The sequence below is a fragment of the Dendropsophus ebraccatus genome, chromosome 7 (genome assembly GCF_027789765.1).
Source record: "Dendropsophus ebraccatus isolate aDenEbr1 chromosome 7, aDenEbr1.pat, whole genome shotgun sequence".
NCBI classification, from domain to species: Eukaryota; Metazoa; Chordata; class Amphibia; order Anura; family Hylidae; genus Dendropsophus; species Dendropsophus ebraccatus.
In genome coordinates, this window is record NC_091460.1 from 71,333,222 (window position 1) to 71,360,906 (window position 27,685).

A 27,685-nucleotide genomic window follows, 5' to 3' on the forward strand; every position below is an offset into this window, starting at 1 on the left:
CGTAGATATGCAATAACCATCTATTACCGAGTAATAAGGTCTCAGACCTTTGTATCTGCCCCCTAAAACAAAAATGTTGGAAATGGAACGCTCTACGGGAGAAATTGCCGGAGTGATACTAGCAAGAAAGTGTTGTATTCTTAAATATTTTTATAGTATCCTTATATGTTTTTATAGTTCTTGGTAAGACATCAAAACCCCACCACACATCATCTGTTTAACTGTGGTCATTCCCCCATTCCCCACTCCCATGTGCATACTTCTAGATCAGGAATCTGGTATTGGAGAAATAAAAGAGGGAGTTCCTCCTTCTGCATGGGACTATCCAAGTGACATAAGCTGTGATACTGGGACCAAGTGGCTAATGAGGCTGCAATTATGGAATCATGTTGAGCACCTAGTGTCCATTTCCAAAGAGGTGAGAACATTAAATCTTGTAATGACCAGGGAGCAGCATGGCAAGATTCAATTTGGACTAAAGGAGTGTCCGTGTCTGCCTTTCACCACTTACAAAGGGCAGTTACTAGAGTTGCCAAGTAGTAGTCCCTCAAATTGAACACACCTAATCCTCCAACTGACCTGTGTTTCACTAATAAATGCCTGCCCAACCTTGGCTTCTTGTTCCGATGCAACTTTAGAGCTGGTCTCTAAAGTGACAGGCTGCTCAGCCAATCACTGACTGGGATGCGGCCACCGAGGCCAGTTGTTGGCTGAGCGGCCTGTCACTTCACAGATATGCTCTGAAATTGCACCGGAGGCTGCGAGGAGCAGGGAGAAGCGAAGAGAACACTGGGAAGCATAGAGAGTTAATGTATGAACTTCACTTTTAAAGCAAGGGCTGCACTAACATCACTTACGATGTCTATGCAGCCCTTAGCCCTTGCTCCACGATAATCGAGGCGTGTAAAAGGCTCAGTAAACAAGCGCAGATCTAGTGATTGGGCCACATAATACGTTCCTTAGTAAAGTAAAGTTTATTGGGGCATAGTTTTAATTAATACTGGTGTATGAGTATGCAAGTCTTGATAAATGTCCCCCATAGAATTTGGTATTTCCCCACTAAGATGTTGGCAATCTTCAAGAATTGGTACCACTGCTCTGTAAAGTAAAGTCCTTTGTTCAACCATTATGGCCATCAATTATTAATTTAAAGCCAAATACATCACCACCCTTGACTAGTAGCATCTTTATTTCCACCACACCTCTTTATTGTAACAGTGATAGTAATAGTAAAAATTTTTTCCAACAAGAAAACAGTGTACCAATACCATAGAAAATGCTAAATAATCTTTAGTGCCTGAAACACTAAGCTTCATTGGGAAATAACACTTACACACATTTGTTATATGTATGCATCCTAAAGATATTTCAGTGAGATTTGGAAAAATACTTAAAGCAAATGCATCATCTAGATTATTTTTTTTACCTATTCAAGCCAGATACTGAAATGTAATTTCTTTCTAATTTGTTTTCATTTTATGATTATAAATTTTATTTTATTCTAAGTAGATTATTATTGGGGCTGCCATTTTGCTGTTGTTTTTAACAGCATGGATGAAATCTAATTTATGGATCTAATCCAATCAGCAAAAGAAAATCTAGGTGACCCCCCCTTAAATTGTTTCAGGAAAACTACATGTCTCTAACTGCTCACATAATATGTCATAATTGGAAGACCTCTGGCTTAAAAAGAGACCCCCCTTACCAAAGCATAGGTGCAGCCTATAGTCTTTAATTTTTACTCTATAACTCAATGGATAACATTTTGCCACAGGCTAGCTCTAAGCTTAGCCACTTGAGCCTTCCACCCAGAAGTGTGCCTCGAACGTCAATTACAAGCTGTGGTTTTCCTCCTATAACTTGTGCTGTTTGTTTAACTTTCTGACATGAAAAGAACAATTTACCTAAAGATTAAGTTGGGGTTTAGTTTCAGTGTATGTATTATGGCTTTGTGCAGTAGCTTTGGTACTATAAACAAGATATATCAAGAGAATGAGGGGCATATTTTTGGGAAATATTTTCTTGCTCTCCCATAGTGGAATCCAATTCTGTTATTAATGCTGTGAATGAAATGATTTAAATTATCCCTTTTCTATTAAAAAAAAAACTCTCACCTGGGTTCTACCTTGCCTACGCCAGGGATCAGAACTAGTCAGGACAATCAAAAGCTAGGATTGATCTGCAGTGGAGCAAATAGCATCAGTTGAAGCACTCCATTGAACCTTGCTCGGTCTATTTGGCGATCTTCTTCTGTCTGATTCTAACCGTTAGTATGAAAGTCTTTTTCTATAACAAGTGGCTACAACCCATCCTGACAGAGTGCTGCACTACTTAGGCAAGGTCCTCAAGACAGCCCCTACTTAACTCAGCTACACCTACCTAACCTATTCAACTACCCCCACAGCTACACCTACCTAACCTATTCTTAGCTTCTATTAGAGATGAGCGGAACTTTCGGACTTTCAGTCCAAAAGCCGCTCACTCCAGTGCGATGCCTGCGATCCCAGGAGCGTAGTTGCGCTTCCGGGAATCTGAGGGCAGGATCTTCCAGGGAATTCAAGATACATTCCCTGAAAATCGCAGGCATCGCAGGCATTGTAATTGAGCAAAGATACAGTCGGACCAAAAGTCCGACGGTTTGCTCATCTCTACGTACTATCTACCCCTCAAGTACCTAAAGCAAACCATTCAAGTAAAAGTTATTCTGGTTACTGGGGTAGTGCGGCGCTAAACAATTATTCACTAAATAACACACATTACAAAGTTATACAACTTTGTAATGTATGTTATGTTAGTGAATCGCCCCCTTCCCCGTGTTTCCTCCCACCCACACCAGACCGGGAAGTGTAGTGCTCTATACATACCTGTTTCTTGCCGACCCCCGTACGCCATCTTGTGCCATCAGCAGTTCCAGCCGCCCTTTGCCGCGTCATCAGCTGCTCAGCCGCTATTGGCTGAGCATAATTAAGCAGCTGATGACGCGGCAGAGGGCAGCCGGCACTAGGGACGGTTGGAGCGGTTCGGCCGTCTGTCCGAAGATGACATCATTGGCACAAGATGGCGGACGGGGGTCGGCAAGATGCAGGTATGTAAAGAGCGCTACACATCCGGGTCTAGTGTGGGTGGGGGGAAACACGGGGAAGGGGGCGATTCACTAACATAACATACATTACAAAGTTCTGTAACTTTGTAATGTGTGTTATTTAGTGAATAATTGTTTAGCGCCGCACTACCCCTTTAAAGCGACTCCGTACCCACAATCTGTCCCCTCCAAACCACTTGTACCTTCAGATAGCTTCTTTTAATCCAAGATCTGTCCTGGGGTCCATTCGTCAGGGGATGCAGTTATTGTCATAAAAACAACTTTTAATCCGGCAGTGCTGTGTCTAATGGCTGGGGCTTACATTTGTATATGCATTAGGCTGGCACCACCTCTCCGTCCTTTCTCCCCACCCTCCTCATTATTAGGAATGATCCAGGAACATTTACTGCTGTTTGAGCTTTGCACAGGTGTATTAACGATCCAGCCTATGTGCCGGGCTGCCACAGGTGAGGAATAGGAAGCAATTTGCCTGGAGTATTCCTAATGATGAGGAGGGTGGGGAGGAAGGACAGAGAGGTTGTGCCAGCCTAATGCATATACAAATGTAAGCCCTAGCCATTAGACACAGCGCTGCAGGATTAAAAGTTGTTTTTATCACGGACCCCAGGACAGATCTTGGATTAAAAGCAGCTTTCTGAAGGTACAAGTGGTTTGGGGTGGGGTGGGGGGTGTCAGATTGTGGGTATGGAGTCGCTTTAAGTGCCGAACTCTGTGCTCATTGCTACCAGTTGTATCTGCACCTGCAACCATACACTGTGCTACCTTTCACAAAGCCTAGTTCATATATACCGGAAGTGGGCATCACCACTCCTGGCAACAGTGACAAGTGCCCATTTAAAATACCAGCTAGCCCACTGCTAACAACACCTAGCAACTTCAGGTTAGGGCATAAGGTCATCTCTGGTTTATGAATGTGACCGTAGTACAGGTATTGTTAAAGATGTATTTCTTTGAAGAGATTTATTCTAGTTTGACAGTACACCAATGTTATTTATTATGCAGTGTGACAGGCATTATTTTATGCCATTTCTTGTTATATTGGACAATGATTTTCTCCCATGTAGTGGTTAATATTTTATTCTGTTCTATAATTTATAAAATGTTGTAGTCTGTCATACATATACCATATAAATATAGCAAGGTAATGTCCAGGACATAAGGGTCCTGGATAAATGATGCATGGAAAAAATGGCTACCTAGAGTATTCATGGAAATTGCAGACCTGAACATCAAGGACATGTTTCATGTACAACATATGTACATCAGCCCCAATTCTAACTCAAATTACAGTATATAAAGATATAAATATGTCATCTGCATCTACACATCAAGTAATATGTGTTTTGGCTCATGATTTATAGCCGTTGTGCAAGTAGGCCCATTAGGGATTATATTTCAGAACAACAAATCAGCTGCAAATAACATAAATACAATTATTGGAACAGCTAGTGGAATAAAAATCCCACAGCAGTAGATTTCAAGACAGCAGGACACTGTTTGCCGTGTCAATTAAAACGTGGAGCCTTCAGATTGAATAGAGGTTGAGAATGCAAGAATAAAACATAGCAGTCCAATGGATCCAGGGTAAAGTAATAGGTCACGTGCTGCATGGTAAATTTTCTTTACAAATATATTTAAATTCTTCGTATAAAGTAACAAAGAAGGAAGATGAAACTGCACTCACCGATAAAAGCATCTTCATCTTTATTAGTCTTTCATGATAAAAACAGATAAGTGCGGACAAAGTGCAGGCGCCGCGGAGGTAAGGTCACAAGTTGTTTCATGCCCTTCCAGCGCTTCTACGGACCACCCTCCTTTCAGACGTCATCACGTAACTTAAATACAATGACTATTTGTGACGTCAGTGACATGTGAATGACAAATAATTACATAAATATATACAAAATTAACATTAAAAACAATGCACCACTACAACTAATACTACATGTTACCAGAGGAGGCTGCGATCTACTCTTTCATTCAAGCCTCCCGGACCCTCTGCCTCTGTATGGATAATGCATGTGAGTTCCGTTTTTAATAGCGCTTTACGTCTATCCTGCCCTAGCATATACTCTCTCTATGCCTGCAAATGTTAACACGGATGAATCATTATTATGACTTTCTTTCATATGATTAATTAGCCTGGTGGCTCCTACACCGGTCTTAAGAGAGTAGATGGGCTCCCTAAACCGGGTGCACATCGCTCTCTTTGTTTGGCCGATATAGAATCGGCCACACGGACAACAAATACAATAAATTACATGATTAGTTTTGCAACAGATCAAATCTTTAACATTTATATTTACACCGCATGATGCCTGATGAAGAGGGGATTGCACCCTTGAAACACGTTGCATCAAATAAAAGCCTGAATTTTAATTCACAGCAGTGCCAGGAGTTCTCTTCATTCAGAGAAGGAACAGGGGAACGTGGCCGGTGTTCCAAAAAAAAAAAAAAAAAGTGTTTGCGCCAGATAACTCCCACCAACCTCTTTCTTCTACCACTATTGTGATTGACACCGAGGATCCACTTTGAAGAATCGGAAGGTGGAAGGCAGCATCCCCCGTTGATCCAGAGCGCTTATTAGAGTCGTGCCTAATTGTGTACGACCCACTCAGGTGAGCGTGCATTTGCACGCATATGCATGTTTCTCCAAAGTGTGTTTTGACCTGCACATGCAGCGCCGTTTGTGTTATTTTTTCTCTTTGCATATACACTACCATTCAAAAGTTTGGGGGTCACATTGAAATGTCCTTATTTTTGAAGGAAAAGCACTGTACTTTTCAATGAAGATAACTTTAAACTAGTCCTAACTTTAAACAAATACACTCTATACATTGCTAATGTGGTCAATGACTATTCTAGCTGCAAATGTCTGGTTTTTGGTGCAATATCTACATAGGTGTATAGAGGCCCATTTCCAGCAACTATCACTCCAATGTTCTAATGGTACAATGTGTTTACTCATTGGCTCAGAAGGCTAATTGATGATTAGAAAACCCTTGTGCAATCATGTTCACACATCTGAAAACAGTCTAGCTCGTTACAGAAGCTACAAAACTGACCTTCCTTTGAGCAGATTGTGTTTCTGGAGCATCACATTTGTGGGGTCAATTAAACGCTCAAAATGGCCAGAAAAAGAGAACTTTCATCTGAAACTCGACAGTCTATTCTTGTTCTTAGAAATGAAGGTTATTCCATGTGAGAAATTGCTAAGAAATTGAAGATTTCCTACAACGGTGTGTACTACTCCCTTCAGAGGACAGCACAAACAGGCTCTAACCAGAGTAGAAAAAGAAAAGGGAGGCCGCGTTGCACAACTAAGCAAGAAGATAAGCACATCAGAGTCTCTAGTTTGAGAAACAGACGCCTCACAGGTCCCCAACTGGCATCTTCATTAAATAGTCCCCGCAAAACACCAGTGTCAACATCTGCAGTGAAGAGGCGGCTGCAGGATTTTGGGCTTCAGGGCAGAGTGGCAAAGAAAAAGCCATATCTGAGACTGGCCAATAAAAGAAAAAGATTAATATGGGCAAAAGAACACAGACATTGGACAGAGGAAGACTGGAAAAAAGTGTTGTGGACGGATGAATCCAAGTTTGAGGTGTTTGGATCACAAAGAAGAACGTTTGTGAGATGCAGAACAAATGAAAAGATGCTGGAAGAATGCCTGACGCCATCTGTTAAGCATGGTGGAGGTAATGTGATGGTCTGGGGTTGCTTTGGTGCTGGTAAGGTGGGAGATTTGTACACGGTAAAAGGGATTCTGAATAAGGAAGGCTATAACTCAATTTTGCAACGCCATGCCATACCCAGTGGACAGCGCTTGATTGGAGCCAATTTCATCCTACAACAGGACAATGACCCTAAACACACCTCCAAATTGTGCAAGAACTATTTACAGCAGAAGCAGGCAGCTGGTATTCTATCGGTAATGGAGTGGCCAGCGCAGTCACCAGATCTGAACCCCATTGAGCTGTTGTGGGAGCAGCTTGACCGTATGGTACGACAGAAGTGCCCATCCAACCAATCCAACTTGTGGGAGCTGCTTCTAGAATCGTGGGGTGCACTTTCTCCAGCTTACCTCAACAGATTAATAGCTAGAATGCCAAAGGTGTGCAATGCTGTAATTGCTGCAAAAGGAGGATTCTTTGACGAAAGTAAAGTTTGATGTAAAAACAATGTTATTTCAAATACAAATCATTATTTCTAACCTTATCAATGTCTTGACTCTATTTTCTATTCATTTCACAACGTATGGTGGTGAATAAGTGTGACTTTTCATGGAAAACCCAAAATTGTTTGGGTAACCCCAAACTTTTGAACGGTAGTGTACATTCCTCTTTATTTAGATTATACGGAATGTATATACGGAATATATCAAGGCTGTGACGTCAGCCAAAATTCTTTTGTGAAAGACATCCAAATTGCTACCAGGCAAGATGGGGGGGTAAAAAATCTGATTTAACTCCCCTACTTAACACTTCACTGGATTCTATAGGGGTAGTGAACCTGGACTCACCAGCCAGTTCTGACAATATGCTAATACATTCCCTTTCTTGTTCACTATCCAAGTCAGGTGCAATGAACCCCAAGGGGCCAATCCTAGATTGTACTTCGCCTTCACATTTTGTCACGTTGGAATTATTTTTATCAGAAAAAAAAACTTTAAGTTTAATTTACGTAAAGATAGAAATAGGTCCCTTTCAAATTCTGTCATGTCTAAGGGTTCAGTGAGACAAAAGTTTAAACCACTCGACAGGACAGAAACCATGGCATCATCAAGGACCAAGTCAGACAGATTCACAATATTTATACAATTTTGTTTAGTGTCTAATTTCTCCAAGACACACTTTTCCTTTTCCCCCTCCAATTTCCATATTGTTTTTTTTCTTTTTTCTTCCTCCCCTTCGCGTTCTGTGCCTAAAGGGGGATTTTGTTGAGTAGTTGTTTGAGGTTGACTCCGTTGCATTGTTCCTGGGCCCGATGCACTAGAGTCGGAATCTGTTGTCCAGAATTTGCTGCGTGGACGGGCATTAAATTTGTTTTTTCGTTGTTTTTTATTAGTTTTTTTCTTTTCAAACACTCTGTCAGTATCATAGTCTGTCTTGTCCCTTAAATATTTGTCTCTTTTTTGTTCTTTTATGGTCACTTGCAAAGTAGTCATCCGTGTTTTCAATTCCATCTTTGCCCGGTTCAGATCACTGGTTACTGTTGCATATTCTTTTTCATTGCTTATTTTTACTTAGTTCATAATTTTCATAGAGTATTCCAAAGGTAAGTTAGTCCATTCAGACATGACTTCTGGATCATCAGTGAATTGTGAGGCTTCTTTATAACATCTTAATCCTCTTGGCACTCTATTACAGTCTGTATAGGATTGGAGTGAATGTATCATCCACAATCCTATATTCAAGTTGTTTTGTACTCATCAGTTGTAGTGTGTCACTTATATCACATATTTAAATTCTTCTACATAAACTAGACAGAGGGTGCAGGGAAGTCAATGATTTTTATAATTGATGGGCTTAGTAAATAAAAACAGAGAAGGTCTGTCAGGTAAATGGTTCTGGCCATATTTAATGATCATTATTGGGTTTTAATGTAGATGCATATCTAACCCATGCAAGTAGCTATTAACACTGGGGAAGCTGCTGCCGAAAGGGAGATTTAGTATTATTTTGCGCCTAATATCTGTCTTGAGGTCTCAGCTCCTTACATATCGGAACCTCTGCACTATATAGCAATGGCTTTTTTACTTGGGCCATATTGAGCAGTATTAGTTGGTGCAATAGTGAATATAAAATAATTTTTTGATTGGATCCACATCTGGCTTTGGCACGAAAACATTTCTTTTTGATTACAGCCCAAGTGTATGACTCTGATGGAGTAATATTTTTTATGGTAGAAGTTAGCATAGGGTCCTTTGCTCAGTTCAGAGTGAAATAGGGCAATAGTTTCTCTTTTTTTGACCAGAAGCTACCAACATTATGATTTAGTTCATATACAATGGGTAGTCTTTGTCTACATTATCTATAGCTTGCTAATTGGAACCATGTGGAATCTGATGTTTTCCCAGCAGTCCTGACCTACTTTTTCCGGTAATCACAAGATTCTGATATTAAACGATTAAATGCCTATTTATGACTTTATTGTAATTATTTTTATTTAGTAATTAATCATGGTTATACTATTATGATAATTTATTATTGTTTTATTATTAAAATACATTTTAGAGAATTCTTGTTAATGCCCTTTTCTACTGTTCTTTGTACAGTACCTCCAAACAGAAGCACCATTTGCTGTAAGTATCTGTATATCTGGTGGGTCCAGTAAGGGTATTCTAAACAAATCCATATGAAAGAGTTTATATAATTTGTTATTTGATTAGATTTTTCCATTTTCCATTTCAGTGGTCAGGGCGCAGCATTTGAAGCCCATACACAGCATTATGCAATTCTACTGTCAGCAGCCTGCCGTCACGCCTGGCTCCTGACACTGCCGGAGGTGTGGCCGTCCCCCTGACAACTCCGACGGTGTCCCTGACAAATGGCCTGGCCGGGTGCAGGAAGCACGCTGACAGTGTCCTTGACAACCGGATCGGCCAGTTGCTAGGGGCGCAGTGGCATTTCCCCTTGTTGTAGCTGTGGCCAGGGCTTAACCGCCCCCAGGCCAATTAGCAAAGGTATTTTGCATTACTATTCACTGACTGGCGTCCGGCACTGCCAGTCAGCTGTAAGTGTTAGTTTGGAGCTGGAGTCTCAGCCCCAATCACTCCAGGCTCCATAAATATCCTCCCCTGTGTGTACTTCCCTGCCTGCGATAAAGCCTCAGTTCCTCAGGTTCTAGTGACCTAGCAATTGTATCCTGATTAGTATTCCTGGTTTCCTGACTTCTTTGGCTTTTGGACTATTCTCTTGACTACGTCTTTGTACTGCTCTGACCTATTGTTGCTTAGTAGGACTCCTAACCATGTATTATTGTTTTCTGTCTTGACCACGTTTTTTGTCACATCTTTGCAGAACAGGGACTGTCGACCAGTTATCCACTGATGTTTAGCGCAGTTGAGGTAATCAGGTATGGACAGCGGGGTGGATGTCAGTGCTAGGGCATCACCTGTCTTGTGTCTACCAGTCTCCTAGTCCTGACATCTACATTGCACTATGTGTTCTGGTATTTCTCTATCATGGCCAGCATTAAATTTCAGAGGGGCTAGCCTTCGCTCACCACATGTGTCATTGAGTATTTGGGCTCCCATGACCCTGTCATTGACAGTTTGCATTTTCCTGCTTACTGTATAATCAATAACTGATTATTTGCTTGCTGTTGTTATTACTTGCTGCCTGTTATAGCCTGCCCCATGCCATTGAAATGAGATAATCAATGCTATTTACTCAAAGGAGAAGTCCAGCGGGGGAAAAAAAAAAGAAAAATACAATACATGTAGTGTGTGGGAAAACACAATAAAAAATCTGTATTTACCCACGACTGCAGCACCTGGACCCCCGCCGGCATCCTGAAGCTCCTGCTGCTGCAGCATCACGACCAGGCTGATGGATTGCCCACACATCCAGTCAGTGACTGGGGTTGGACACTGCTTCAATCACTGACTGGCTGAGTGGGCAATCCACTAGCTGGGTCGGGTCATGACATAGCAGGAAGCTGGGGGTAAATGAGTACCATCAGCTGTCAGAGAGCCAGTGATGCAGCGCTGCAGAGGCACGGGAATGAGTATACATTCTTTATTATGTTCCCCCACTCCCTGCCTGCACAGGATGTTTCTCCTTTAAGCTTGCATTGGTTATAATACTATGGCCACCTAGAGCACAATGACACTGGTTACAACAGTACATGCACTGCTTTAAAATAGTGGATTGGTAGGGTGGCAGTCAAATGTCAAGCATAAGATTTTGGCCACCATAATGTGTCAGGTTGGTCTCCACTGAGCTTTTTTTGTTAATGAATGATATAATAGAGAAGGATGAGCCAGGTGGCAGTGTTTCTACATAGATGATACTTTTCTCCTGCTCTAAATCTCCATGCATTCTGTTCCAATTCCTATTACTATTCTCTGTTTTTGTTAATAAAAATAGATATTAATCTTTGTAATTATAATATAGTTTATTTCCAGTGGGGATATAGAGGTCCAACCCCCAAAGAATAGAATAATACTTTCTGAAAATGTCATTTAGAGGAAATTAATCACTGACATTAAACCACATCCCATAAGACCGGCATCTTATTTTATGATGTCCAATTATATGAGTTTAAAGTGGAACATTTCCTTTGGGGATTAAATCCCCATAATCCTATGTTTATCCCCAATGTAAATATATGTAGTAAGACATCTGTGATTTGTTGTATTTATTTTACTTTTGTTTTTTTTTTTAGTATCTACATATGTCTGAAAAGAAAAATGGTTTCTGTGCAACAACTTTATCAAGCTTGTTTGTTAATTAACAATGTCTTAGATGTAAGTGGAACTAACCCAGATAAACATCATTGTATACACATCAAAGATAATCCAGAAGATTTCTCCAACATGTAAAAGTATGTTATGAGAATGAACTTTATACAGGTTGTAGTGAATTCGAAAAACATGGCTGTTTTCTTCCAAAAAGTTTATTTCTGGCACTGTAGCTTACCCCTGTTCACTTCACTGAACCTGAGCTGCAATACCAGGCATAACCCATGAACAGGTGTGGTGCTGTGGTCCTATTCTGTCCGGCTCTAACTAAACATTGGATTAACCTCAGTATCCCAGTGCCGGCCTAATATAAAAAGGAAACATAACAGTAAAGTTCATACCACTTGCTCCTATTACCAAGACATGGACTGTTAGGATGGAGTGGAGACCACCCTTCTCTCCCCACTCCAGCAAAAGTGACCCTAATGACAGGTTTTACCCAAACTCTAACTGCAGAGACCATAGATCTCTGCCCACTCTACTTTCCTGGTTGCTTTATATATCATAGCCATAAGGAACCTTGGGCAAATATACACCCCATCTTCTACAAGATACTCTGTCACACTTGCTATAACAATTAGAAATAGGAAACATTTTCTCATCTCACTACTTGACAACCTCAGATCGTTACAACTTAACATCTTTTACTGCTTGGATTTTATGTTCTAATCTTAAAATCTCAATCATTTAAAAATAACAGTTTAATGTTTTATAGATTAAAGGCAAAGAAGATGAGCTCATTGATCATGCGTTGTTTGATTATGGGGAATTGGGCTAGAAGTATATAGCAATGTCTTGTTGGTACTACTCCCCCTCAAAGGGTTGGTAATTTAATAAAGAGTTAAATAATCTAAAAGGGTATCTATTGTTTAGCAAGAGGGGCAGAAACCAATAAATTCTTTACAGATTCCATGACTTAGCAAAACTATGATAACTAAAAGGACACTAATCCATACAAGATCTATCTAGACAAAATATACTACCCAAATTAAAGTGTCAAAATATTCATTATTAGGCCATGTTCACATGGCGTATAACACTGTGGCCGAGTCACAGAAGGGCTGGTGTCAGAGAAGATCATCCCAGGCGGTACTGCAGTACCAGCCAGATGATTTCCATTTATGTTTAATTGGGATGCGGGCACACATCCAAATTCACTGTTGCACACGATGAAGCGTGAGGCTGGAGCATTGTGTGAACTGACATGTCAGTTTTTCGTGCAACCGGATGGAATCCCGGCCGGAGTGTATATTATGTGCATACGCTCCGGCCAGGATTTCATTTATTTAAATAGAAAGTATGTTTTGTATAAATCACGGCCGTTGTTGCAAATTGCAACACGGCCGTGATTTATGCAAAACATACATTGTGTGAACATGGCCTTAAAGCGTAACTGTCATTTCAGGGCCATTTTTTTTAAAACATTAAATATCAATAGTACAAGCGATTTTAAGAAACTCTGTAATAGGTTTTATAAACCAAAAGAGTTTCCTTCTGGACTGAAAAAGCAATCTCCCAACCTCCCCCTCTCTTCAGAAGCAGCAGGATTTATGTGTCCATTATGTGGCTATGGAGAGGGGAGGGGCTGTTAGGAGTGAATGAGCACGGAGCAGTCCTGCAGAGCACAACACCCTGCAATCTTCTCTCAGTAAGTTCATAGATAAGCACTGACCTTTCTGACCCCAGAATCCTGCGGTTTAGGTGCCCAGAGAGTCTACAAACAGCTGACCTTCATGTTACCTCCTCCTGCTCCCTCATCTCCCTCGGCCCCTCCCCTCTCCATAAGGATAGAATGGGAGAGCAGAACCCGTCTTCACTGGCTTCTCTGTAATGAAGACGTGTTTGCCTGATAATGCACAGATAAGAAGTCAGGGGGGGAGGCTGGGAAATTGCTTCTTGAGTACAGAAGGAGGCTTTTTTGGCTGATAAAACCTATTACAGAGTTTCTTAAAATCGCTTTTACTACTAATTTCTGCAATAAAAAAAAATATGACAGTTACGCTTTAACCTCTTAAGGACCCATGACGTACACTGCAGGCCATCTCTCCCTGTCGGCACGGGGGGTTGTTAACCCCCCCCATGCCGACGATCGCCGCTATTGGCTTATCAGTTCAGATCAGCCAATAGCGGCGATCGGAACCTTTCCGGGCCATCGGTGACCCGATGACCCGGAAAAAAATGTCGGTCGGTGCTGTCCGAGGACTGTAAAAAGTAATGGTGGTCACGGTGCCACCGGCCGATCGCCGTGAACTGCCGGCCGTCAAAGTCCCCAAAAGTTATAAATACCTGCTCCGGACCCCTCAGCTAGGTAGCTGAGGGGTCCAGAGCAGGTATTTGTACATTACTCACCTGTCCCGGGGTCCTGATCGGCGTCTTCCGGGTTCGCGGCGTCCTCATCTTCTGGTCGGGTCTCTGGCTCCTTCCTTGACGTCCCGTTCGGCTTTTTGGCTATTTTCGGCTCCAGTGTTGTCTTTTTTCGGATCTTGCGCTCTGCTGCCCCCTAGCGGCTGATAAGTGTAATACACGTATCAGCCACTATAGGGATGTTCAGTATGTAATAAAGGTTTTTTTTTTTTCACATTTTTTTTTTCTATTTTCCGCACCCTATCGCCGCTGAGTGTTGATCAGCATCGCACGAAAGTGCGCTGCTAATCAGCAACTCCTCTTTTTTGGCGTAGGGTGTTTTTTTTCTATATCCTACTGCCACGGTCTGCTGATAAGTGGCGCACATAAGTGCGGCACTTATCAGCAACACCATTTTTGGTGTAGGTTTTTTTTTTTTATACTTACTGTAAAAAACACGTAAAAAACACTACATTACACCCCACTACACTACATTGAATAAAGTTTGACACTACACCACTACATACCCCATATACCAATCCCTATAAAAGTGGCCCCCGGCGTGTTTTCGGTATCGGACGCATACGCTATTATTGCCTCCGACACCGAAACAGCCAGTGAGGATGAATGGGGGGATCCTTCTTTCCTCCATTCATCCTCATCATCCTCATCCTCCATTGACGTATCAGGGGGTAGCGTAGCATACGCTGCCTCCCAGACACGTCTTTTCCGCCAGTACCGTCCCAGTAAGAGATGACGGTATGGCGTGAAATTCTACAAACTCTGTGAGAGTACCTCAGGGTACACTTACAGATATAGGGTACGTGCACACTGCGGAATGGCGAAGGATAACCCTTTGTGCATTCCGCAGCTGGCACCCGCCGGCAGACTGATGCAGGCGCGTGTCTCCACCCGTGTCATAGACTCCATGTTATGCATGGGCGGATTCCATCGTCCGTCCAAAAAATGAATACGTTGGACGGAGAGCGGAATCCCCCGTGCATAGAATGGAGTCTATGACACGGACGGAGACCCGCGCCCGCATCAGTCCGCTGGTGGGTGCCAGCTGCAGAATGCACAAAGGGTTATCCTTCACCATTCCGCAGTGTGTACGTACCCTTAGAGTGTATGAAGGAAGGGACACCCGAATCCAGCCCACAGATGCCCCCCCATCCTCAGAGTTAGTGGGGAGATCATTCGGGAACTGATCTTCCCACTGCTGGATAAAGGTTACCACCCGTACGGGGATAACTTTTATACCAGCACCCCCTCTTCTGGTCCCTCGCTGCCTGAGCTACTGTAGCTTGCCGCACGATCCGAAAATATCAGAAGCAGTAATAGAGCCCTAATATTTAGCAGCCATGGAGCGGACCCAGCGCTTCTGGATATGAGGGACCCCGTATCGCACCAGGAGAACATTTTCCAGGTGACGTCCCGCACACAGGAGAACGGGAGACCCCAGAAGAAGCGCAGAGTGTGGCGTAACAGGGGGATCAGGAGGGACACCATTTTCCAGTGTGACACCTGTCTTGATCACCCCGGCCTCTGCATACTGGATCGCTTCAAGGCGTACCACACGTCATTGGAGTTCTACATTATCTAAATTCTGTCCCTTATTCCTATTTCAGGGGTCACGTTGATCCAGGGATTATTCTGATTGCCAATATGGAGTCGGGAAGGAATTTTTTCCCAGTGATGAGGCTACTGTCGTCTGCCTTATGAGGGTTTTTTGCCTTCCTCTGGATCAACACAGGTTGAATTTGATGGACACCTGTCATTTTCAACCTTATAAACTAATAATTGGCCTAATACCCCCAAATAAATTAGAATTGTTCCCTTTTCCCCAGCTAAATAGGTATGACCACCATTCCCATTAGAGGATGCCATGATGCAATTACAAAGCCTCTGTGCGGCCAGGACAGTAGAAACCCCCCACAATTGACCCCATTCTGGAAACTACACCCCATAAGGAATCTAACAAGGGGGGCAGCAGGGATATGGCCCCCTGGTGACTGCCACATTTGGGACGTGAAAATGAAAAAATTGTATTTTTTATTTTCACGGCACATGTTCTACACATGTGCCCGTCACCAGTGGGGTCCATATGCTCACTGTACCCCCTTGTTGGATTCCTTATGGGGTGTAATTTCCATAATGGGGTCACTTGTGGGGGGTTTCTACTGTCCTGGCAGCAAAGGAGCTTTGTAATTGCGACATGGCCTCCATCCTCCATTCCAGTCTCTAAATGGCACTCTGTCCCTTTGGTGGCTTGCCCTGTGCCCATATGGCACATTATGTCCACATGTGGGGTATTTTCGTACTCAGGGGAAATTACCCTACACGTTTTGAGTTTATTTTCTTTTTTAACACCTTGTGGAAATGGAAAAAAATCAAGGCTAGACCAACATTTAGTGTAATTTTTTTTAAATTTTTACTCTAAATCATTGATCTTGTCATGATTTTTTCATTTTCACAAGGGGCTAAAAGATAAAAAAAAACACAATGTGTAGAGCAATTTCCCCTGAGTACGGAAATACCCCACATGTGGACATAAAGCGCCATGCGGATGCAGGGTAAGCCTCCAAAGGGAAGGAGCGCCATTTGGTTTTTTGAGGCTGGATTTGGCTGGAATGGATTTCGAGGGGCCATGTTGCATTTAAAAGGCCCCTGTGTTTCCAAGACAGTTGAAACCCCCCACAAGTGACCCCATTATGGAAACTACACCCCTCAAGGAATGTAACAAGGGGTGTAGTGAGCATATGGACCCCACTGGCACAAATGTGGAACAATGTGGCGTGAAAATGAAATATTACATTTTTTACACTATAATGTTGGTTTAGCCTTGAATTTATCATTTTCACAAGGGGTTAAAAGAGAAAAAAAAACACAAAATGTGTAGAGCAATTTCCCCCGAGTCCGTAAATACCCCACTTGTGGACATAAAGCGCCATGTGGGCTCAGGGCAAGCCTCCAAAGGGAAGGAGCGCCATTTGGATTTTGGAGGTTGGATTTGGCTAGAATGGATGATGAACGCCATGTTGCATTTACAGAGCCCTCATGCTGCCAAAACACTGGAAACCCCCCACAAGTGACCCCATTCTGGAAACTACACCCCACAAGGAACCTAACAACGCGTGCAGTGAGGATAGTTTAATAAATGCCGCCAACATAAAGTAGACATGTTGTTAATGCTATTTAATATATAATTTATGTGGTATAACCATTTTCTGTATAAGCAGAAAAGTTTTAAAGTTGGAAAAATGCATTTTTTCACAATTTTTCACGCTATTTTGGGTTTTTTCATAAAGATTCGTTATTAGTATCGACTCCAATTTACTAGAAATCTGAAGTACAATATGTCACGAGAAAACAATCTCAGAATCGTCCGGATAGGTAAAAGCATCCCGAAATTATTAATGAATAAAGTGACACAGGTCATATTCATAAAATTTGCTCCGGTCCTTAAGGCCATTTCAGGCCCGGTCCTTAAGGGGTTAAGGTGCAACATGACTGAACCCCATATATGTGTATATATAACGTGTGGTAAAAGGTCCTCTGAAACCTGACATATATCACTAGGCACTGCGTCTTCCTCAGGGTTCCTCAGGATACAAATAAAGCCAATGTTCTCTTAGTAATTTCCAGATTACATCAAATCCTGACGACTTATTTTTGAGGACTTTATTGTTACTAGTTATAGTGTGCTTGTTCATTTTCTGTTATTTTGGGATGAAATTTTAAGTCTTATGGAATCAGTTACAATATTTTTAACATGTAACAGATTTTTCTAGAACAATAAATAGTGTAACGTCAGGGAGCACTGTGGGACACATGAAGTCATACATTTGTTGCAACACGTCAATAAATAAGCTGTACTTTCACTTAGACACTGGCTAAAATGATGCCACTTTTGATAAATGTGGTTGTAGGCCTAATGCTCCACATTTATCATGAGTGGCATAATATTAGCCAATGTCTCAGCTAAATTCAGCTAATTTATGGAAGCGGGGTGTGACAGATTTATGACTGCATTTACACCATGTGATAAATCTGTCACAGCATACATCACTGTCATTTACTTTTATACCAGTTCAAAGTGCAGCACTTTTTCTATGCCAGGATTTGCATGAAGTAGAGATGCAATCTTTTTCTCTATTTGCAACTTTTTGGTGACTTTTTATGTTGAATGATAGATAAGACACTCTGCTGGAGTAAAATATAGAGCAGTGAAGGGAGGTAAGATTGTGAAGGATAGGCTGGGATCACATCACGTTTTGCTGATTCGACTGAGGTATTCTCTGTGAGAAATGAAAAGCATAGTCTTATTTACATTCTGTAAATTGATTAATGTAGTCACTGGTAGCCTGCGTTGGGTCCATTGAACTCAACTTAAAAGATGGAGCATAGAGTGCATAGAGTAAAAGGGTTATATTACATTTTGTCAAGGGGAGTATTTATGTTGGAATTAGGGTTAAAATGGTCATTAATGTTTCCAACAACTTACCTCCATGTGATAGTCTATGTGATTCCTAACATATTTGTAGGTCACTTCATTTGCCAGAAATGAATCCTTACCCCAGTAAAACAGCTTTAGGCTATGTTCACACAATGTAAAACTACGGCCGAAGATCCGCAGCAGATTTCATTTACATAAATGAACATATCATCAAAACTGCACCATCAAATCTGCTGCGGATCTGCTGCAGATCTGCTGCGGATCCTGTAGGTGTGAACGCACCCTTAAAGTGGCAGTATCAGCAGGTTCGGGCCAATAAACCTGCTGATATGAGCCAGAAGCTATTTACCTCAGGGTTCGTCATATAAGTCATATTTCTGTGGGGTCCGGTATACCGGCATTTTCCGCTAATTGCTAATATGCTAATTAGCAGTTTCAGAGCATTTGTGGCGCTTCCCATGCTCCCGGAGCACCCGCTCTGCCGCCCTTGCCTGTCTCCTCCCGGCCGCCCACTATGCATATTCATATATGCATAGCTAGGCCGTTTGTAACGGGCTGCTCCCTGCACATGCATCGTAATGAGCGGCCTAGCTATTCATATATGAATATGCATAGTTGGCGGGCCGGGAGGAGGCAGGCTAGGGCACGGATGCGCCTGCTTCAGAACTCTGCTGCCCAAAAGATCATCCGGGATGATCTTTTCAGAGACCGGCTGTTCCATGACCCGGTAGGGTCACGAAATAGCAGGTCTTTTACAATGTGTGCACATGGCATTAATCTGTAAAAAATAACTACATTTCTTGAATTTATTATATTGTAAACTTGAAGCTATTTCAGCGCTGATTGTGAACCATACAGTAAAAAATTACAAAGTCTACATTGGAATATTAAACCATTAAAATGAATAAAAAAAATGTAAAAGAGCTTGCCTATTCTGACTCTCATGGTAGAAATGCATGTAAAGTTATCCCTTGCCACTCTATACACAACCTCCTAAAACTCCGGCTGCTTATTCCCTATTGTCCTTCCCATTTCTTTTGTGCTTTCTTTATACATTTACCACTCTTAAACATCCCCAGTATTTTGTAAATTTTTGTGATTTTTTTCTCTAAAAGAAGCCTCCATTTGTGAAATACCTTTGAATTTGTCACTCGCCATTTATCTTTGTCTATATTAGACCTAGTTGCCATATACAGCTGGAGATATCTAAAACTACACAACTTCTTACATAGCTCTTCAAAACTATTCAGTTCTCCACTCGAAAAAAACTGTTCCACATATTTCATACCCTTATGTAACCAGTATTCTGGGTCTACTAATCTCTCTATTGTTGGATAGCAACTATTTCTGAACAGAGGTGAGTAGGTGAGTAAAAGAGGGCAGGGGTGAGTAAAAGGTAAATGTAGGGTGTTTTTTTATTATAATTATTTGTTTATTTAAATATATATTTTTTTATTTATTTTTTCTTCTTCTTCCTTTTGCCTATAACCTGAAGTGTGAAGGGATGAATGGTAGCAAAGGTGGACGAAGGGTCCGCACTCGACCAATACAATGTCTCAGGGCGATCCTTTGAAAGCCTTGCTAAAAACTGGATGGAACAGGGGGTGTCTGTTTGGCGGACATCCCTCTGTTTCAGAATGGGTGTTTATAGGCTCAAAGGCCTCTTATCAATGTTGACCTGCTCCTAGATCAGGTTGATATAAGAATAGAGGTGTTCCTCTGTAAAGGTATAACTAAATAATTTTTGCTATTTTTCTATATTTTATTTATTTTTTTTGTTTGTGTTTTTGTCCTATTTGTGTGTATGTGGTAAGTAGAAGATGAGGGATAATAAATTATTTTAAAAGAAGAAAGATGGTCGCAGGAGCACTGAGTATGTTAGAGAATTGTTAATGAGGATTGGGTGTATACTCGCTCGAGTCCGGAATCCATGGCTAAAATATATATATTTGGAGAGTAAGAAATGGTTGAAAAATTGTAAGTGAGTTAAAGAGGGGTTATACTAGTAAAGGGTGAATGAGTTCCCTGGGGAAGTCCCCTCCGGAAAGTATATAAGCATTGTAAATGGTTATAGGGAACATAAGGCTATAATATAAGAGAATGTCCCAGATTGTAGTATGCAATTTAAAGATTGGATACATGGGGAATGATATGGAAAATGTGTGTATTTGTTCTATCTGGATGAAAAATGGAAAATTAATAAAGATATTGAAATAAAACAAACCTCAAGTCTTCCCATATGTATTAGCTACTATATACTGTATAATACAGGTGTTGTTTTATTTTCAGTCTGACACTGCTCTCTGCTGACATCTCTGGCCAAGAAAGGAACTGTCCAGAGCAGAAGAGGTTTTCTATGGGGATTCATAGAAAATTGAGACAGAGTTCCTGTCTCGGCCAGAGATGTCAGCAGAGAGCAGTGTCAAACTGAAAATAAACCAACACTTCCTGCTTGGTATATAGTAGCTAACAAGATTGGGAAGACTTGAGATTTTTTAATACAAGTAAATTAAAATCTATATAACTTTCTGTTCTCAGTTGATTTGAAAAATAACGATTTTCGCTCGACAATGCCCTTAAATTCTTTCCAACTGTGTGTAGAGCTATGACTCCCCTATCTCACTTTATAACTATATTCAGAACAATATCTACTTCGCATGCTTCCCAAGCCTGGAGCACTAAGCCTGGAGCACTAAACCATTAAGGGCCCATTGTCATACTTTTCTGAGTAAATGTAACGATATTTGATCAGTGTAAACAAAGTTCATCAAGGGTCAACAATAAAATTATTAATTACTAATGACATCAATTAACTGACAATTATGTGTGTATTTACACAAGGAATTGTTGCCTAGCGCACAGCCAATTCTTGGTGTTCAGGAGTATGGTGACAACATTACTTATGCTGTACAAACATCTGGAATTTACATCCTACAGTACCGCCATACTGTAACTGATTATTACCACCATACTGTAACTGAATGACACCACCAGACTGTAACTCATTATTATCAACATACTGTAACTGATTACCACCATACTGTAATTGAATGACACTATCAGACTGTAACTGATTATTACCACCATACTGTAACCGATTACCACCATACTGTAATTGATTATTACCACCATGCTGTAACTGAATGACACTATCAGACTGTAACTGATTATTACCACCTTACTGTAACTGATTATTACCGTCAGATTGTAACTGATTATTACCATCAGATGGTAACTGATTGTTACCACCATACTGTAGCTGAATGACACCACCATACTGTAACTAATTATTACCACCATACCGTAACTGAATGACACCACCATACTGTAACTAATTATTACCACCATACCGTAACTGAATGACACCACCATACTGTAACTAATTATTACCACCATTCCGTAACTGAATGACACCATCATACTGTAACTGATTATTACCACCATACCGTAACTGAATGACACCATCATACTGTAACTGATTATTACCACCATACCGTAACTGAATGACACCACCATACTGTAACTAATTATTACCACCATTCCGTAACTGAATGACACCATCATACTGTAACTGATTATTACCACCATACCGTAACTGAATGACACCATCATACTGTAACTGATTATTACCACCATACCGTAACTGAATGACACCACTATACTGTAACTGATTATTACCACCATACCGTAACTGAATGACACCACCATACTTTATTATTACCACCATACTGTAACTGAATGACACCACCATACTTTAATTATTACCACCATACTGTAACTGATTGACTCCACCAATACTCTAACTGATTATTACCACCAGACTGTAACTGATTGTTACCACCAGACTGCAACTCATTATTATCACCTTACTGTAACTCATTATTATCACCTTACTGTAATGGAATGATATCCACCATGCTGTAACTGAATGATACTATGGTTAAACACAAATTTGCAGGTACAAAGACATAAATGTCCAGCAATCATTGATTAATTCAAAACAAGGTAATTACAATGGCAGTTAGTGCTGTAAATATGGCATCTGTAACATGTAATAATTAGTAAGAGGTTAGTATAATTTTAGCATCAGTTATTCATGATGGTCATGACTATACACCAAGGTACATTCACTCCATACAATATTATCCATATAAGAATCTATAAGCCTCGTGGTATATACCACAATACTGTGACAGGTAGCACCATCAATGATTAACTAATTAATACCTCCATATTGTAGCTAAATAAAAAAACAATACAATCACCACAATATTATACATGAACATAACCACTATACTTAATACAGAATACTGTTAAGATATCAAACAGACAGACTTTCGAGTTTTATCTCACACTGGACAAATGAATAAAATACAGCTTATTACATTCAGTGTTTTATGGGTTTCTCTGGTTGGAGTTGCTCACTTTCGTTATCTTCTTCTGGCCCAGTTTATCATGATGAATGTTTTCAACTTACTTCTGTAGTTTGCACAGGCTTGGAGGACAGAAATGGCTGCACATCTTGTGTTGCTTGGCGGCCTCCTCAAGCCCCCTCTTCCTCCTCAGGACCCCTCTCTTCCCCCTCAGGACCCTCTGCCCCCTCTCCCCAGCTCAGTGACCGGAGCCCTGTCTCTGTCCCTCCTCTAGCTGCAGGGACTGTATGGTGGCAGAGGTCTTTCTGGGGGCGGCTGTCTGACCTGGCAGGGGGATAAAACAAGAAGAATTAGTCCCCAGGCTTCCTTAAGCTGCTCCATGTCTGGGTTGGGGCAGAGAGGAAGAGGGAGGGAGGCTTTATGGTGATAGGAACCTTCACTACTACCATGTAGGTGGCCCCAGAATGAGAGTGCCCTCTTCTGGATAGTTAGGTGTAGGGAGAATCTGCCCAGCTCTGCTCTACAGGCACAGTTAGAGGTGCTCCGATGGACCTGGAGAAGATGCTTACAGAATTCCAGATGGAAGATTTCCGTTGGGCTGGAATCCCATTTTGACCAATTGAATCCCATTTTGACACCGAATTGAAAGCCTTTTTGAAGTATACAAAACTGGCGTATAATTTTTCTTTTTTTGTGTTGTGGACGTGGCTCTGGATGAGGCGGTGCAGGGTATAGACATGGTCCGTGGTGCGGTGGTTTGGCATGAAACCTGCTTGGCTTTTGCTGAGGACATTGTGCTGGGTGAGGAAGCTGAGGATTCTCTGGTTCAGGATGTTGTTGAAGAGTTTCCACCGGTTGCTGCTGACACATACCCCCCGATAGTTGGCCGGGTCGCACCTGTCCCCGCTCTTGTGTATTGGGGTTATGACACCTTGGTTCTATCTATCTATCTATCTATCTATCTATCTGTCTGTCTGTCTGTCTGTCTGTCTCTCTCTCTATCTATCTGAGATAGACAGATAGATAGATAGATAGATAGATAGATAGGAGATAGAAGATAGATAATAGATAGATAATAGATAGATAAATAGGAGATAGATAGATAGATAGATAGATAGATAGATAGATAGTGTGGGAGGATTTGCTCGGTAGAGTGCCGGATTGCAGTGTGAACAGCAGTCAACAGGCTCAAACGAATAAGTCCAAGTACAGGCTTTGCCTGCGTTTATTATCCCATGCAAGAAAGCAAATAAACAGCCTTGGCTTTAGGCATAACACAAAATAAACTCTGCTTGTCCAGCACTAACTAAACAGAAGACGGCCCTGTCTATACGCTACGACTCGCTGCAGTCGCACGAACATAACAGATTATATACAGTCCAGTATTTACCTTGGTCAGGTATATGGCTTCTCCTGAGGCTGCAGCCTTCCAGCTCACTCAGCTGCACCCAGCCTCACTCTGTCCATGGCTCTGCAAAACTTTATGGAGCTGCTGATGATCCAGCCTCAGCACCTGTGGCGTCTGATGCCAAACAATATCTGGAGTGGAGGAAGTGGAATGGACAGCCCCACTACCAAGCCTGCCATCCATTCCTAAAAACCAGGCCCAAACACACTTTATCAATACATCCCCAGCAACTACCTTTGCTGGAGATCACAACACATCCCTGGTTTTTCCATGTCTCAGATAGTGAGACATGAACTTCCCTCAGTCCTAGTAGGTGTAATAGCTGAATACAGGTGAAACATAGCGACCATCCAGGATTAACCCCTTCAGTGTCTCACATACCCTCCCCCTCTGTTCGAACCTGTGGGGGCGAACACCTTTAGCCAACAAACAGTGGGTTCTAGACAAGGCATCAGCATTCCCTTGTAGTTTGCCAGCCCTGTGCTCTACGGTAAACTTAAAGTTCTGCAGTGTGAGAAACCACCTTGTTACCCGTGCATTTCTCTCTTTAGTCTGGCTCATCCAGGTGAGAGGGGAATGGTCTGTTACCAACCTGAAGTGTCGACCCAGCAGATAATATCTCAAGGACTCTAGCGCCCATTTTATCGCCAGACACTCACGTTCAACGATGCTGTAATTTCTCTCTGCGGGTGTAAGCTTCCTACTAAGATAGGTGACTGGGTGCTCCTCACCCCCAACCTCTTGGGACAGGACAGCCCCTAAACCCACATCGGAAGCATCTGTCTGTACTACAAACATTTTGGTGAAGTCGGGAGTAATTAGGACTGGTTCTCTGCAGAGGACTGACTTCAACTTTTGGAACGCCCGCTCAGCCTCTTCACTCCACTTTACCATAATGGATCTACTTCCCTTGGTTAGATCTGTCAGGGGAGCTGCAATGGTGGCAAAGTTAGGGATGAATCTGCGGTAGTAGCCCACAATACCTAAAAAAGCTCTCACCTGCTTCTTCGTCACTGGCTGGGGCCAGTTTTGGATGGCCTCTACTTTATTAACTTGGGGCTTTATGACACCTCTTCCTATAATGTACCCCAGATAACGTGCCTCCTCCAAACCCAACGCACACTTCTTAGGGTTGGCCGTCAACCCTGCAGCCCTGAGAGAATCAATTACAGCCTGTACCTTTGCCAAGTGACTTTCCCAATCATTACTAAAGATAATGATGTCGTCTAGATATGCGGACGCATATCTACGGTGAGGTTTCAAGACAACATCCATCAATCTTTGGAAGGTGGCAGGAGCCCCATGTAGCCCAAAGGGAAGACAGACATACTGAAAAAGACCATCAGGGGTAACAAAAGCAGTCTTCTCTTTGGCGCTGTCAGTGAGTGATACCTGCCAATACCCTTTAGTCAAGTCTAATGTAGAGAAAAACCTAGCATGTCCCAGTCTCTCTATCAGCTCATCAACCCGTGGCATTGGGTAAGAGTCAAATTTTGAGACCTCATTCAGCTTTCTGAAGTCATTGCAGAACCTCAGTGTCCCATCTGGTTTGGGAATCAGGACAATGGGACTTGACCAATCACTCTTTGACTCTTCAATAACCCCAAGGTCCAACATCTTTCGGACCTCCTCTGATATGGCTTGTCTACGAGCCTCGGGTACCCTGTATGGTTTCAAATGGACTCGTACCTGTGGCTCAGTGACAATGTCGTGTTTGATTACTGATGTACGCCCAGGGACTTCCGAAAAAACATCACTGTTTTGAAGCACAAACTCTTTTGTTTCCTGCCTTTGCACTTTAGACAGGGTCTCTGAGATACGTACTTCTGGTTCCTTCTCACTAGACTTTACTGAAACATCACTATTCAGCATGCCCACCGCTGAAAGAGATTCCCTATCTTTCCAGGGTTTGAGCAAATTCACATGGTATATCTGCTCCAGCTTTCTCCTGCCAGGCTGGTACACTTTGTAATTGACCTCCCCCACTCTCTCAATTACCTCATAGGGCCCTTGCCACTTAGCCAGAAACTTACTTTCTACAGTGGGTACCAATACCAACACTCTGTCACCCGGGTTAAAGGTCCTGACTTTAGCTGCCCTGTTATAGACCCGACTCTGTGCCTCTTGTGCCTGCTCTAGGTGTTCCTTCACTATGGGCATGACCGCTGCTATTCTGTCCTGCATCAGTGTAATGTGCTCTATGACGCTTTTGTAGGGGGTGTGTTCATTTTCCCAGGTTTCTTTGGCGATGTCAAGAAGGCCGCGTGGGTGTCTACCATACACTAGTTCGAATGGAGAAAAACCTGTGGAAGACTGGGGTACCTCACGGATTGCAAACATCAAATATGGTAATAAACAATCCCAGTCCTTCCCATCCTTGCTGACCACCCTTTTTAACATGCCCTTCAAAGTTTTGTTAAATCTTTCCACCAGGCCATCAGTCTGGGGATGATACACTGATGTACGTAGATGCTTAATTTTTAGTAGCTTACACATCTCCTTCATGATCTTTGACATAAATGGCGTCCCCTGGTCCGTGAGGATCTCCTTGGGTATGCCTGTACGGGAAAACATATGGAAAAGCTCCCTGGCAATGAGTTTCGAGGAGGTGTTTCGCAAGGGTACAGCCTCAGGATATCGTGTGGCATAGTCTAACACAACCAATATATATTGATGTCCCCTAGCAGACTTCACTACTGGGCCAACTAGATCCATAGCGATCCTGTCAAAAGGTACCTCTATAATCGGTAGGGGTACCAAAGGGCTCCTAAAATGAGACATGGGGGCAGTTAGCTGACACACAGGACATGAGCCACAATATCTTTTAACATCCTCATGTATCCCGGGCCAATAGAACCTTTGTAAGACCCGTTCTCTGGTCTTTTCACACCCCAGGTGACCACCTAGCACATGTTTATGAGCCAGCTCTAGTACTACACGGCGATATGGTTGGGGTACAACTAGCTGTTCCAGCTCCTCCCCTCTTACCTTATCTACTCTGTACAGTAGGTCATTGTTAGCAGCCATGTAGGGGTATTCCTTGTTCGCCCCCGGGACCTGAGATACACCATTTATCATTTTTACATTTTCACGGGCCCTTAGTAATGTGGGATCACTAAGTTGAGCGGTCCCAAAATTGTCACGTGATACCTCTAGTTCTGGCATGTCCAGAACTTCCTCCTCATTCTGTGTGTCACCAGCCAGTACAGCTAGGGGAAGACTGTCATCTCCACTTGGGGTCACCCCTACAGCTGGTACCTCATTATCTGGGTCATATGGTTCGGGGGTTACTCCCTGACACACATTATTACCAATATTAACATTTTCAGCAGACCATGTGTGCCTTCCCCTCCACAAGTCCCAAAATAATGGAAAGTCCCTTCCAAGTATCACCTTATGTATAAGAGATTTAACAACCCCCACTTCATGTGTAGTTGTACCACAGGGTGTGTCCATGCAAATAACAGCAGTGGGGTATTCCCGAGTGTCCCCATGTATGCATAGTACCCCTACTTTCCTTCCACTGTATGCCCCC